Here is a 13,829-nt window from a genome sequence, read left to right on the forward strand (position 1 = left end):
TTTGAACCTGGGAGGCAGAGGTTGCAATGAGCCGAGATTGTGCCATTGCACTCCAGTGTGGGCAATAAGAGTGAAACTCTGTCTCAAAAGAAAAAAAAAAAAATGTGTATTCTGCCATGGAATACTATGCAGCCATAAAAAGAATGAGATCATGTCTTTTGCAGGGACATGGATAGAGCTGGAGGCCATTATCCTTAGCAAACTAATGCAGGAACAGAAAACCAAATACTGCATGTTCTCATAAGTGGGGGCTAAATGATGGACACGTGGATGCATAGAGAGGAAAAACACATACTGGGGCCTATTGGAGGGTGGAGGTTGGGAGGAGGCAGAGGATCAGGAAAAATAACTAATGGGTACTAGACTTAATTCCTGAATGATGAAATAATCTGTACAACAAACCTCCATGACACTGTTTACCTATGTAACAGACCTGCACATGTACCCCTGAACTTAAAATAAAAGGAAAAAGAAGAAAAAAGAAAAAATCTCGTGGAATCTACTAAAAGCAAGGAAAAAGAAAAGAATGTATCTTCTGTTGTTGGGTGGTGTGTTCTATAAATGTTGATTAGATCTTATTGTTTGATGTTGTTTATTCTTCTATGTTTTTTCTCAATTTTTGTCTATTTGTTTAATCAATTGTTGAGAGAAAACTATGGAAGTCTTCAACTATCATTGTTGATTTGCCTATTTTCAGTTCTATCAGTTTTTGCTTTACATAATTTGCAGCCCTGTTGTTTGGTGCATACATATTTAAGATTGCTATGTCCTTTTGGTAGATTCACCCTTTAGTTATTATATAGCATCCCTATCCATTTCTAGTAATTTTCTCTGTTCTAAATTTATTTGATATTAATATAGCCTCCCTTGATTATTTTTTGCCTGATATGTGTTTTTCTATCCTTTAACTTATAAACTGCTTATATCATTATATTTGAAGTGAGTTTATCATAAAGAGCAAATAATTGAGTTTTTTTTTTTTTTTTGAGACGGAGTCTCGCTCTGTCACCCAGGCTGGAGTGCAGTGGTGTGAAGTGGTGTGATCTCAGCTCACTGCAACCTCCACCTCCCGGGGTCAAAAGATTCTCCTGCCTCAGCCTCCCGAGTAGCTGGGGCTACAGGCGTGTGCCACCACAGCTGGCTAATTTTTGTACTTTTAGTAAAGATGGAGTTTCACCGTGTTAGCCAGGATAGTCATCTCCTGACCTTGTGATCTACCCGCCTTGGCCTCTCAAAGTGTTGCGATTACAGCGTGAGCCACCTCATCCGACAGAGTCATATTTTAAAATCTATTCTGCCAAGCTCTGTCTCTTATAATTGATGTATGTAGGACATTTATATTTCCTATAATATTGTTATGTCCAGGCTTAAGTCTGACATTTTATTTTTTGTTTTCTGTTTGTTCTCTCTGTTTTTCATTTCTTTGTTTTCTTTTTCATTGCTTCCTGAATAATTTTAAAATTCCATTTTAATTTATCTATAGCTTTGTGTGTGTACGTGTGTGTACCTCTTTGTATAGCTCTTTTAGTGGTTGTTCTAGGTATTACATTATATTTATGTAACTTATCTATTGTCATTAATTACCAGTCTGAGTGATGTGTAGAAATTTCTTCTCCCTTTATGTTTGTTTACCCTCCCTCATTTATAATTGCTTGTAATATTTTCTCTATATACATTTATAACCATATGATACAGTATTATAAGTTTTTCTTCAATCCTGTAATTCAGATAACTCAAGAGAAGAAGTAAAGTCCATTTTTAACCCATATTTTTTCTTGCCATGTTCTTTCTTCCTTCCTGATGTTCCAACTGTCCTCAATTTAACTTTTTGTTTTCTTAGGGTAGACCTGTTAGTGACAAATTCTGTTAGTTTTCCCTCATCTATGTATGTCTTAATTTCCCTGGATATTTTTGCTGATATAGTGTTCTAAGTTGACATTTTTTTTTCCTTTCAGCACTGGAAAAATGTGGTGCTACCTCCTTTGGGCTTACACACTTTCTGATGAAAATTTTGCTCTGTCATTTTTTTCACCTGTTAGATGTCATTTATCTCTTGCTGCTTTCAAGATTTTTTTTGTCTTTGATTTTTAGTTAATTACTATGGTTTTGGTGTGGCTTTCTTTGAGTTTGTCCTGTTTGAGGTTCACTCACCTTAAATCACTAGGTTTATGTCTTCTGCCAAATTTGGGAAGTTTTCAACCATATTGATTTGATAATTTTTTTCAGGTTCACTCTCTTTTCCCTCTCATTTTGGGACTCTGAGTACATGAACATTAAATCTTTTGTTATAGCCCCATGGGTCCCTGAGGCTTTGTCCATTTTTTTCCAGTGTATTTTCTTTCTTTTGTTCAGATTGAGTGATTGCTGTTGCTCTCTCTTCAAGGTAGCTAATTCTTTCCTCTGTTCTCTCCTTCTGCTGCTGAGCTTATTTACTGTGCTTTTTATTTTGGCTATTGTACTTTTCAGTTCTAAAATTTCCACGTTTTCTTCCCTATATATCCTATTTTTATGCTGAAACATCCTATTTTTTTCTTTTCTGCTCTTTTCTTCTTCTTCCTTTTTTTTAAACCACCGAACTGGACATCCTATTTTTTTTCATTCTTTAGTGTTAATTGCTCATCAAAGCATTTTAATAATGGTGGCTTTAAAATCTTCATCAGGCTTTTCTTTCTGTTTTGGCATCTATTTTATCGTCTTTTTAAAATTCAGTTTGAGATATTTCTGGTTCCTGATATGACAAATAATTTCCACTTGAAACTTGGACACTTCAGGCATTATGTTATAAGGCTATCAGTCTTATTTAAACTCTTTGTTTTAGCTGGCTTCTTTTAACACCACTCCAGCAGGTAGGTAGGTGAGCTTCATGATGCCAGGTAGGGGTAGGAGTCCAGGTTTCTCACTCTGCCTTCACTGACACCTCAGATAGGTCCCCATTATTACTGAATGGGGACAGAAATTCTGGCTCCCTATTAGGTGCCCACTAATACCTCCCTGGCTGGTTGGGAGAGGAGTGCCACTTACTATCCCTCACATGACCTCTATTGACACCAAGATGGGACAGTGGAGTGGAGGAGTGAGTGGTAGGTATCAGGGAGTGGTTGCTTGATTAACTCTGAGTGGTGATGAAAATCCTGACTCTCCATTAGGCATTGTCTGACACCACCCTAGAGAAGAGGGGAAGAGATGCTTCATTACTGTTGGGTGGGGAATGGAAGTCTAGGTTTCCATTGACATTTCAGGGGCTTGGGAAAGGAGTACATTTTTACCAAGAGGGCATGAACATCCTGACTCCCTACTCACTTTCTCTGACACCATCCTCATGTGTGTGCATGTGTGTGTTGGGTTCCTTATGACAGCCAGGTGAGGGTGAAAGTCTAGGCTCCTCATTTGACCTTAGCTGGTGGGGGTGGAGTCGCAGTTTTTTCTGTGGTGTTTGGCTGGCCCCATCACCCAAGATGGAGTGTAGTGGTGCGATCGTAGCTCACTGTAACCTCGAACTCCTGGGCTCAAGTGATCCTCCTGCCTCAGCCTTTCGAGTATCTAGGACTACAGAGACATCTGACTATGCCTGATGAGTTTTATTATTATTATTATTGCTATTCATAGAGACAGAGTCTCATTATGTTGCCCAGGGCTGGTCTTGAACTGCTGGCCTCAAGCGATCCTCCTTCCTGGCCTCCTCCCCAAAATTACTTTAAATGATATAATAGCTGACAGCTTGAATAGATCCTCTTTATTTTGTTGGAGGCAGTGTTAGAAGTGACCTAACAAAAAGGATTTGTTTCCTGTCACTAGACTCATTCACTGTGTCAATGAGTGTGTCAGTGGTTTGTGGGAAGCAAACTTAAATGAAAATGTATGTGTTTAATTAAATGTTACAAGAGATGCTTTTTTTAAACTATTGGCTCTTGTGAATTTCAGAAAAATATTGCAAGTCATTTGACTTAGTTACTTAGCTTGCACTCTATGTAAAAATTTTAGAAATTTACCTCTTTGAAAAACTCCTAATATCAATAGCGATACTGTTGTTTTGCAGCCTGAAATGATTTTGTTACTTTGGACTAATTTTCATTGAGCTAATTAAGAAGTGACTTTTTATTATCTAAAAAAATTCTTAAGTATATCATAGAATGATTATTGGGTCACTAAGTGGCTTTCTATGTATATACCTTTGTCCATATTTAATTTTTGCAAAACTCAGATTAAGGTGGTAAATTCAGTGTGGATATACATTCATGTATTGTATTGATAAGATTAACTGCATTTTAAAATTAAAGTTGAAAGCTTTAAATAAAATTGTCATTCAACTATAAATGTATTTCTGTAAAATACACACGTAGTGATGAATTCGAATTAATAAGCAAAAAAGGAGAGGATTTGTAACTTAAAGTTGATCTTGGAATATACACTCTACACTTAAAGAGAAAAGACTTTCTTTCCCTTTAGCGTAATCTGCCCAGCTAGCGGTGGTTTCTTATCAGAATTCTCTCACTTAATATCTTGATAACTTTTAGTGCTTTGTGCTGATAGCATCAAGTTTTTAAATTATTTTACAAACAAACAACAACAAAAAACCATTTGCTTCTGAAACCCCCAACGTTTCTTATAATTGTTACCTTCTTTATGTTTATTTTCAAATGTTTTGTTGTCGCTCTGGTTATTGAGATATCAAAGCTATAACAATTGCTCACTCTCAGGTACCTATGCACTTAAGTGACCAGTTTCTCTGAAAATTCTTTTTTGTTGTTGCCTTCTTCAAACCTCATGCCCTGAATTCAGAATACTAACACTGTCAAGCTATTTTTCACGCCCCCAAATCTTTGTTTTTTCTCACTAGACAGCCACTACCCATTTGGCCACTAGGTGGCGCAAAAGGCTTAATCTTTCACCTTCCTCCGCCTACTGTGAAGGAAGCTAAAAGTAATTAGATGTGTTTGGCATGATTGATACATTTTAAATTAACGCTGTGCTATCAAAAGAGCTACCTGCGTCTCAAACGCACAATGTGGTAAAAGCTGACAAATAAAAAACAGTAGCTCAATTTTCTAGATTAATTTTGTCCAGGTTAAAAATACTATTGATATATGTTTTAGTGACCACATAGGTTTCAGTAAGGGTAAAAGGATGCTCTTGTTCGTACTCCAAGTCTGGCATGGTGACTGTTAAGATATTCATTTTGAAGAAGATTTTGCTTCTGGGTTTAAAATACTGTTGTCAATTCGTAGGAGTCCTAATGCACGCTTCACAGGGTAGATTAGAAAGAAGATCATGGAAAGTTGTCAATGCCCTGTCTAAAGTGTGTTCATATCTTTGGACTAATGACTCTTAGTCCTTGTGCAATAGTGAAATGGAAGATTCTACTCTTCTAGTCTGATACTGTTGGTCACTGTAATAAATTAAACAGGGCCATCTGGCCTTGCCGTGAACAGATGCTTTCTGCTTTATCCTCATGCTTGTCTGAAGGCCTCTGCTATAAGCCACTCATCAAAAGTGGGGTCTTTTGAGAGGAACAACAGGAAGGACAACCTCAGAGGCTCCATGGAAATGACTCTACCCTTTTTTTTTTTTTTTTGAGACGGAGTTTCACTCTGTTGTCCAGGCTGGAGTGCAGTGGCAAGATCTCGGCTCAATGCAACCTCCGCCTCCTGGGTTCAAGTGATTCTCCTGCCTCAGCCTCCCCAGTACAGGTACGTGCCACCACACCTGGCTAATTTTTGTAGTTTTAATGGAGATGGGATTTCACCATGTTCGCCAGGCTGGTCTCAGACTTCTGACCTCAAGTGATCTGCCCACTTTGGCCTCCTAAAGTACTGGGATTATAGTCATGAGCCACTGCATCTGGCCTCTACTAGATATTCTTAACTCTTGATATTGCAGAGAATAGAATTGCAAGAACAAATTTACTAGTTTAGGCTGATGTTGCCACCCCTGGTCAGATTACACCAGGGGACTTAAAAATTAGCATTAATAGGACTGTTTTAGTACAGAAGCAGAAGCATTCATCAACATAATCTGCTAACTCCAGATCAATGGAACAAGAAATGAGACTGAGTAAAGTTGTAAACCAATGTTTAATTATGATGATTTATTTTAGAATATTGTAGATATTATTTTAAATGTTCTTTTTTTCTGATAAGCCTGCCCTTTGGAATAAATGTTCTATTTTCTGATAAGCATATGAGAAAGCATTTTATTTTTTCTCGGTTTGTCTACCTACACTCCTCAATTTCAGCCTATGCTTGTGGAAAATGAAACTAAATGTCCTTTGAATGGTATCTTGTTCCCAAGGAATCTCAGAATTCAGGAAAAATAAACTATAGTAAATATTAATATAGTTTACAAGGTAATTAGGAGAAACTGAGGATGATAATGACTCTATTGACTGGAATTCTGGAAAGTACTTTAACAATAGTTTAAGCTTAGAAAAATCTCAACTATCCTTTGTGAAAGAACATTGAGTGAAAGTTTGCTCCCATACATCTATAAACAACCAAGCATTTTTATACACAGGATCACTGGTAAAATATATGATGATTCTATAGAAAATTGGATATATAGTTCTTTTCGGCAAACTATGCGAGGTGCTTTTATGGATCACTTTGTGTTTTTATAGCCACATATTAATTGTGCAATGGTTCAATAGTCCTTCTACCTATAAATCTGGAATCACGATTATGCCAGAAATGTTACATTTAATGGAAAATCTCATTTAATTGGGTATTAGATCATTAAAGAGCAAGGATTGCAGTTCCTATGTGGAAACAGAGTCTATAAAGTCCTCCTAGGACAGGAACTCATAGCTTATTGAGTCCCCACCTGACAGGTGGAAAAGGATGTTACTTGTGACAAGTCCAGATCACTGGTGAACTTCGGGCATCTCAGAGAAAATGGGATTTAATCCACAGTTACAGGCACTGCAAGCAAAATCCTTAGCTGTTGAGTTCTCCTGAGGGAGAGTTCTCAGAATAAATGAGTTGATGAGTGACAATACAATTATTGCTAGGTCATGATAGAAGTAATTATGATTATGATCTTATGGGCTAAGCCCTTCCAGACAGAGGTGAATTCTCGAGCCTTCATAGCATAAGACTTTTGTTTTGCTAACTACACAACAAGGGGCTCTTTATATCTTGGCCCTAAAACAGGCCAAATAGCGACGATAAAATGAGTGGAACTGAATTAGAGCATTTCTGAAAAGTTTTATTTGGTTAATTCTGCCCCTTAAGGTCAGAAATTGTGTAGGAAAAGTGTTTCAAAATTATAAATAAGGCAAAATTGTACGTGCTTGATTATTTTATATCACACTTGAACCTTTGCTCATAATCCTGCCTGATCAAAACCTGAGTGTTTCAGGGATTGTGATTTGCCTAAGAAGAACCCGGCCAACCCTGTGCAATTAGAGGTTAATCAGCAGAGAGCTGATAAGGGATGCTGGCTTTCTCTTTTTCTCTGGTAAAGAAGATAACGCCAAGGTTATGATTTTATTGCCCTCTAGTACGTTAGCCATTTTGAATCTCTAGCCTAGAAATTATTTCCTCACAGAGAGATACAGCTGTTTTTCAAATACTCTTTGGATCAAGGCTCTTGTATTCTTCCTGGTTCCCTCTTTGAGTTTGATAAAACTTTGAACGAAGTCTACCAAAGAAATTTCTTTCAGAACTAGACTTGTAGAGAGGAAATGCTGGAACTACAGATGAGAGGCACATGTATGTAAAGGCTCAGACCACGCAGAGAGCAGGTCTGATGAGCAGCACCACTGCTGCTGCCCCACGGCTTCTAGACGCTGCTGTTGGTTCTGTTGTTAGGACCTGGAAGTTGCTGCAGCCACCACTGAAGGCACCTCCTAAACCACTTCTGTTTTAGGAACGTTCACTTAAAAAAAAAAAAAGGAAAAAAACCCACTGCTTCCCCAAAAGACAGTTGCTGCTTCTGTCACCTTTGCCAGAGAAATAAATACAGTAAAAGGTGCTCCGCTCTCCCACACCCTGGTTCCTCCTGTGGCCCCCTTTGTAACTGAAGTCTTAGGTGGATGAATTTAATTGGTGGAACTTAGGTGCTCCAGCTTCAAAGAAGGCTAGGGGTAGTGAGCTTTCTGGTTGCTACTTTAGGGAGGCAGGACTCAAAAGGTAGGGGAAATTTCACAGTAGTCTAAAGGTGTTCAAATCCGATGGGCAGCCAGTAAACATCACAGGTGTGAGGTGCTAGATGGAGTGGCTGCCGTGAACATGTGTTTTGGTTCATGGACTACATCAGTGGTTCTTACCAGTTAATTCACAGATTCATGAGTGATAATAAAATGATTATTTTTGTTTTAAGCCATTAAGTTTGGAGTTGGTGTGCTGCACAGCAATAGATAATGGAAACATACAGTATGTATCTCTGCAAGTTTGGCTTCTTCACTTAATATTGTTTCTATGAGATTTGTCCACGTTGTTACATTTTCAGTAGTTCATGAAGTTTCATTGCTTACATAGTGCTCTGTTGTATGAATAGACTACATTTTGTTTATCCATTTACTGTTGAAGAACCACTTTGTTAAACAATTTGAGAGTAATCTGTGGAAATTATGCCACTTGACTCCTAAATATTTTGTCCTGTATAATTTAAGAATAAGGACATTTCTCCTGCAAAACCCTAATACTGTCATCACCCCAAAGATACTTAAAATTGATACCGTATTATCAAACACACAACCCATATTAAAAAATCCCCCATTGTCCCAGTAACACCTAATAGTAAATGTCTGTTATTTTAAGCTGGTGTCATTCATTACATGACAATAGGTAACTAATACAGTGAGTCTGCTTCTTCCAGCAAGGACCCTCAGGGGGGTGTGGTGATTCATAGTTCTCACTCAGACTTCTCTGTGTCTGCTCATATGTCCCTATTTCATACCTCAGGGTCCAGTCTATCCCAACCAGTGGTCTTGCCTTATCACAACAGCTGCTGTTGGATGATGCAACAAACATTTCTACAACTTCATAACCTTTATCATAAGCCCCTGGGCTTGACCCTCAGCCGTATCTGTGCTGGGTTGCAGGAGAAAAGGTAGCCTTTAAAACTGCTGTAGAGGCATTTACAGTTTTTCATTCATGTCTTGAGTTTGGAGTAAAGGCTTTTAATTTGTCTTTTTTCCTTTGTATGCTCTCAAGGGCAGTCTGATGCAGTCAGTCTGTGAAGGTTGGCACAAAAGCCTCCATCGATTCACCCAGCTTTTGCCTAACCTAAAACCTTGCCACGTGTTACCTTGGCAAAAGGCCAGTGCCACACTTCAGTGATGATTCGGCTGTCTTACTTGGTTAGAACTGAGTTCACTTCCTTCCTCAACACTCCTGCCACATTGATCTGGAAGTTTCACCTTGAGCCAAGTGATAGTTAATTTTATGTGTTAACTTGGCTAGGCTATGGTTTCTAGACATTTGAATACCAGTCTAGATATTGCGGTGGAGGTATTTTTTAGATGAGATTTACATTTAAATCAATAGATTTTGGGTAAAGCAGATTACCCTCCATAATGTAAGTGGCCCTTCCAATCAGTTAAAGGTCTTAGGGGCAAAGACTGAGGTCCCCCAAGGAAGAGGGAATTCTGCCTCTGGACCGCCTTCAGACTCAAGCTGCAACATCAGCTCTTCCTGGGTCTCCAGCCTACCTGCAGATTTCGACCGTGCCAGCTCCCACTGTAGTATGAGCCAATTACTTAAAATAAAACTCTCTCTGCCAACATCCTATTGGTTCTGCTTCTCTGGAGAATCCCGACTCATAAGCCACTTTCTATAGAAGGCTGTTTCTTCGAGAAATCCACCCTATTCTATGTGAACAGAGTTTAGAATCTCCATACTTTATCTCTTCATTTTTGAGAGCATAAATTCTGTATTACACATACTTATACTATACTATATATGAAACTTTCATAAACATTGCTGGGCAAAATTGAATATTGCTGAACCAATTTCCGATACTTCTGAATAAGTTCAGTGGAGTTAAAACATTTTTCTTCTTACATGGTATGTCCAGTGCCCCAGAGCCAGCAGAGTTAAGAACTTGGTAAGGAAGACCAAAGATAATCCACATATGCTAGTTTGTTATATAATATAAAACATGTCTATTAGATTCTAAAAGACATAAAAAGAAAATAATACATATGCATCAATGAGAGAGGTGCAAATTAGGAAGAGAACTAAGGATTATTCTTAATTCCTGCCTTCCTTTCTAAATCCCAATCCTCAACTGAACTCTTTAATTATATTTCCTGTTTATTTTGTTGAATGGAAAAAATGGAAAACTATCTAACATTTGTCATGGAAATATAGGAGAAATTACTCTCAGAGATATGATATTATTTAAGTCATTGGCATATTGTTAACCTCAGATGCAAGTGGTGGAATTAATAATATTCCTCAGTTCAAGGTACACAGTCATTGTTGGTCTAGTGCTAATTTGTATTTGTATTTGTATTTTTTATTTTTTAGAAACAGGGTCTTCCTTTGTCACCCAGGCTGGAGTGCAGTGGTGTGATCACAGCTCACAGTAAGCTCAAACTCCTGGGCTCAAGCAATCTTCCTGCCTTGGCCTCCCAAGTAGGTAGGACTACAGGCGCATGCCACCATGCCAGCCAATTAAAATGTTTTAAATTTATTTTTGGTAAATGGGGTCTTGTTATGTTGCCCATAGGCTTTAGTGCTATATTAAGCTAGTAATTATAGTGAACATTCTTGTCTTGGGTACCTGAGGTTTTTCCATTATGTATACTAGTGGTTACAGATTTTTTGGATTATAAACTTTGCCAAAATAGGAAAGTTTTGATTCCTGCTTCCTTGACTGTTTTTCAAAAATCACAAATGGATATACTTTACCAAATGTCTTTTATTAATAGACTGAGCAAAGGAAATGACTTTTCTGTCTATGAATATGGTAAATTATAGCAACAATGTTTTATTATATTGAACCACCCTAGTATTCCAAGGATTCCCTATTTGATCTTGATGTATCATTATTAGCATAATCATTATTATTATTGTTATTATTATACATATTTTTAGAGACAGGGTCTTGCTCTGTTGCACAGGCCAAAATGCCTTGGTGCAATCATAGCTTACTGCAGCCTCAAACTCCTGGGCTCAAATGATCCTCCTGCCTCAGCCTCCCCAGCAGCTGAGACTACAGGCGCTCACCACCACACCTGGCTAATTTTTTAATTTTTTGTAGAGACAGGATCTCGTATGTTGTCCACACTGGTCTTGAACTCCTGGCCTCAGGCGATCTTCCCACCTCAGCCTCCCAGTATTATTATTTGTAATATTGTTGAATTCGGTTCATAAATAATTATTTTTTCTCCCATCTGTGTTCAAGGTGAAATGGGTCTATTATTTTCTTTTCTTGAGTTTTCCACAACTCAATTTGGAGTCAAGATTACACTCGGCTGATAAAATTAGCTAATCAGGTTTAATTTTTTTCTATTTTCTGGAAAAAGTACATAATATAGGAGTTTCATGTTCCTTGAATGTTTGATAGAACTCATCTGTGAAACCATCTGGGCATTTTCAAAAATATATTTTTTTATTAGAGGCCATTGATAACTTTAAAAATTGCTTTAATAGTCATTGGTATAGTCAAGTTTTGTATGTCTTCTTGTGCTAATTTTGATAGATTAAGTGTTTCTAGGAATTTACTTATCTCACCTAGGTTTTCAAATTTATTAGCATATACTTGTTCATAACACTCTCTGCTTTATATCTGTGTCATATCTGTAGCTGTTCCCCATTTTTCATTATGTATTTGTTCATTCATTTTTTCTCCCTTTATCCGTAATCAGCCTTGTTGTAACTCTGAATATCTTACAAATATTTTTAAATAAGCAGCTTTTGTAATCAAAAGTATGTTAATTTTCACTACCTCATTTTTTGTTCTCTATTTCTGTTTCATTGCTTTCTATTCTTATCTTTATAACTCCTTTTCTTCGTATTTCTTTCGGTTTGCTCAACTTCTCTTTTTCCAAATTTTTGAGTAGAATTTTTAGGTCATTTATTTTAATTTTTCTTGTTCTAATAAATGTATTTGAAATTATAACATATTTTATAGGTATATTTTATGTGTAACATTTTTACCACCTGGTTCTAAAAGAGTTAATTTTCTTTACAACTGCTATTTATTTATTTGACACAGTGTCCCACTCTATTGCTGAAGGCTGGAGCGCAGTGACGCAATCATGCCTCACTGCAGCCTCCATCTCCTGGACTCCAGCGATCCTCCCATCCACGACTGCCTTTTAAATCCATGTTACTGATAAATATATTTGTTCACTTACAGTTTTAAGTATGTTTTAGTTATCAAGTTCTAATTTTATTACAGTATAGTTGCAGAATATAGTTTCTTTCTTTTTTTAAGACAGAATCTTACCCTGTTGCCCAGGTTGGAGGGCAGTGGCACAATCTCAGCTCACTGCAACCTCTGCTTCCTGGGTTCAAGCAATCCTCCCATCTAGCCTCCTGAGTAGCTGGGATGACAGGTGCACCCCATCCAGCTAAATTTTTTGTAGAGACGGGGTTTTGCCATGTTGCCCAGGCTGGTCTCAAACTCCTGGGCTCTAGGGATCTGCCCACCTCGACCTCCCAAAGTGTTGGGATTACAGGCGTGAGCCACTGTTCCTGGCCTAGAATGTAGATAGTTTCTCAGATACCGATACTCTGGAATTTATTGGTGTTACCTTTATGGAATGATGCCTGTCCTATTTGAGTAAATGTTCTGTGGGGCTTGAATTATTATATATAATTTTTGGTTTTTGGCAACTTTTAAAAAATGAATCTTATGAATCTTGTACCTCATTTTATTTCCTTCTTTGCTTTCACTATCCTATGGCCTGGAACCAATTATTTTTTATGCATTTATAGTTGGCTGATAAATATGTGTCCTGTTAAACTGGCTCTCTGAAGAAAAACAATGCTTCTGACTTGTAGCACTGCTGATTTCTATAGTATAAATACTTCCATCGTGGTCAATATCAAGTTACCAATAGTTAACAACTGTCTTCAAAAATCCTGAATACTTTACAATCTGCTCTTGCTAGCCAGTATAACACAGCACACCACTTTTTTTTTTTTTTTTTTTTTTTAAGATATTCATGTTGTCCATTAGTTTCACTCCTTGGCTTCACTTACTTTTCTTAACCATATTTTCTCTTTGACCCAATGTTGTTTTCTTCTTTTAAAAACTGTTTTAAATTACCTCTGTAAACTGCTACAAACCTTTTATTGGAATGAAGGGCATTAGAACAATTATTTGGCCAATGCAGAAAAATGAAGTCTTCTAATTTTTTTTTTTTTTTTTTTTTTTGAGATGGAGTTTCGCTCTTGTCGCCCAGGTGGAGTGCAATGGCGCGATCTTGGCTCACTGCTACCTTTGCCTCCCGGGTTCAAGCGATTCTCCCTGCCTCAGCCTCCTGAGCAGCTGGGATTACAGACACCACGCCCAGCTAATTTTTGTATTTTTAGTAGAGATGGGGTTTCACCATGTTGGCCAGGCTGGTCACGAACTCCTGACCTCAGGTGAACCACCCGCGTTGGCCTCCCAAAGTTCTGGAATTACAGGCATGAGCCACCACACCTGGCCGAAGTCTTCTAATTTTAAAAGATCTAATCTTCATTCAGTTCTCAGTCTTTGCTGTGCCCTTAAGGCGTGTCACATGCATGTGCAGCTCAGGGGTAACCTAGTACTCCTGAGGGTTCAGACTCAGAAGTAGAGAATTTCCGCCTGCACTCTCAATTTGGAGATTCCCGTACACAGTCCTGCATGCAGGGGCCCTTTTTCTTGGTTCCTCTGGCCAGAAAGCTGGT

The sequence above is a fragment of the Symphalangus syndactylus genome, chromosome 23 (genome assembly GCF_028878055.3).
Source record: "Symphalangus syndactylus isolate Jambi chromosome 23, NHGRI_mSymSyn1-v2.1_pri, whole genome shotgun sequence".
In the NCBI taxonomy this organism is placed as follows: domain Eukaryota; kingdom Metazoa; phylum Chordata; class Mammalia; order Primates; family Hylobatidae; genus Symphalangus; species Symphalangus syndactylus.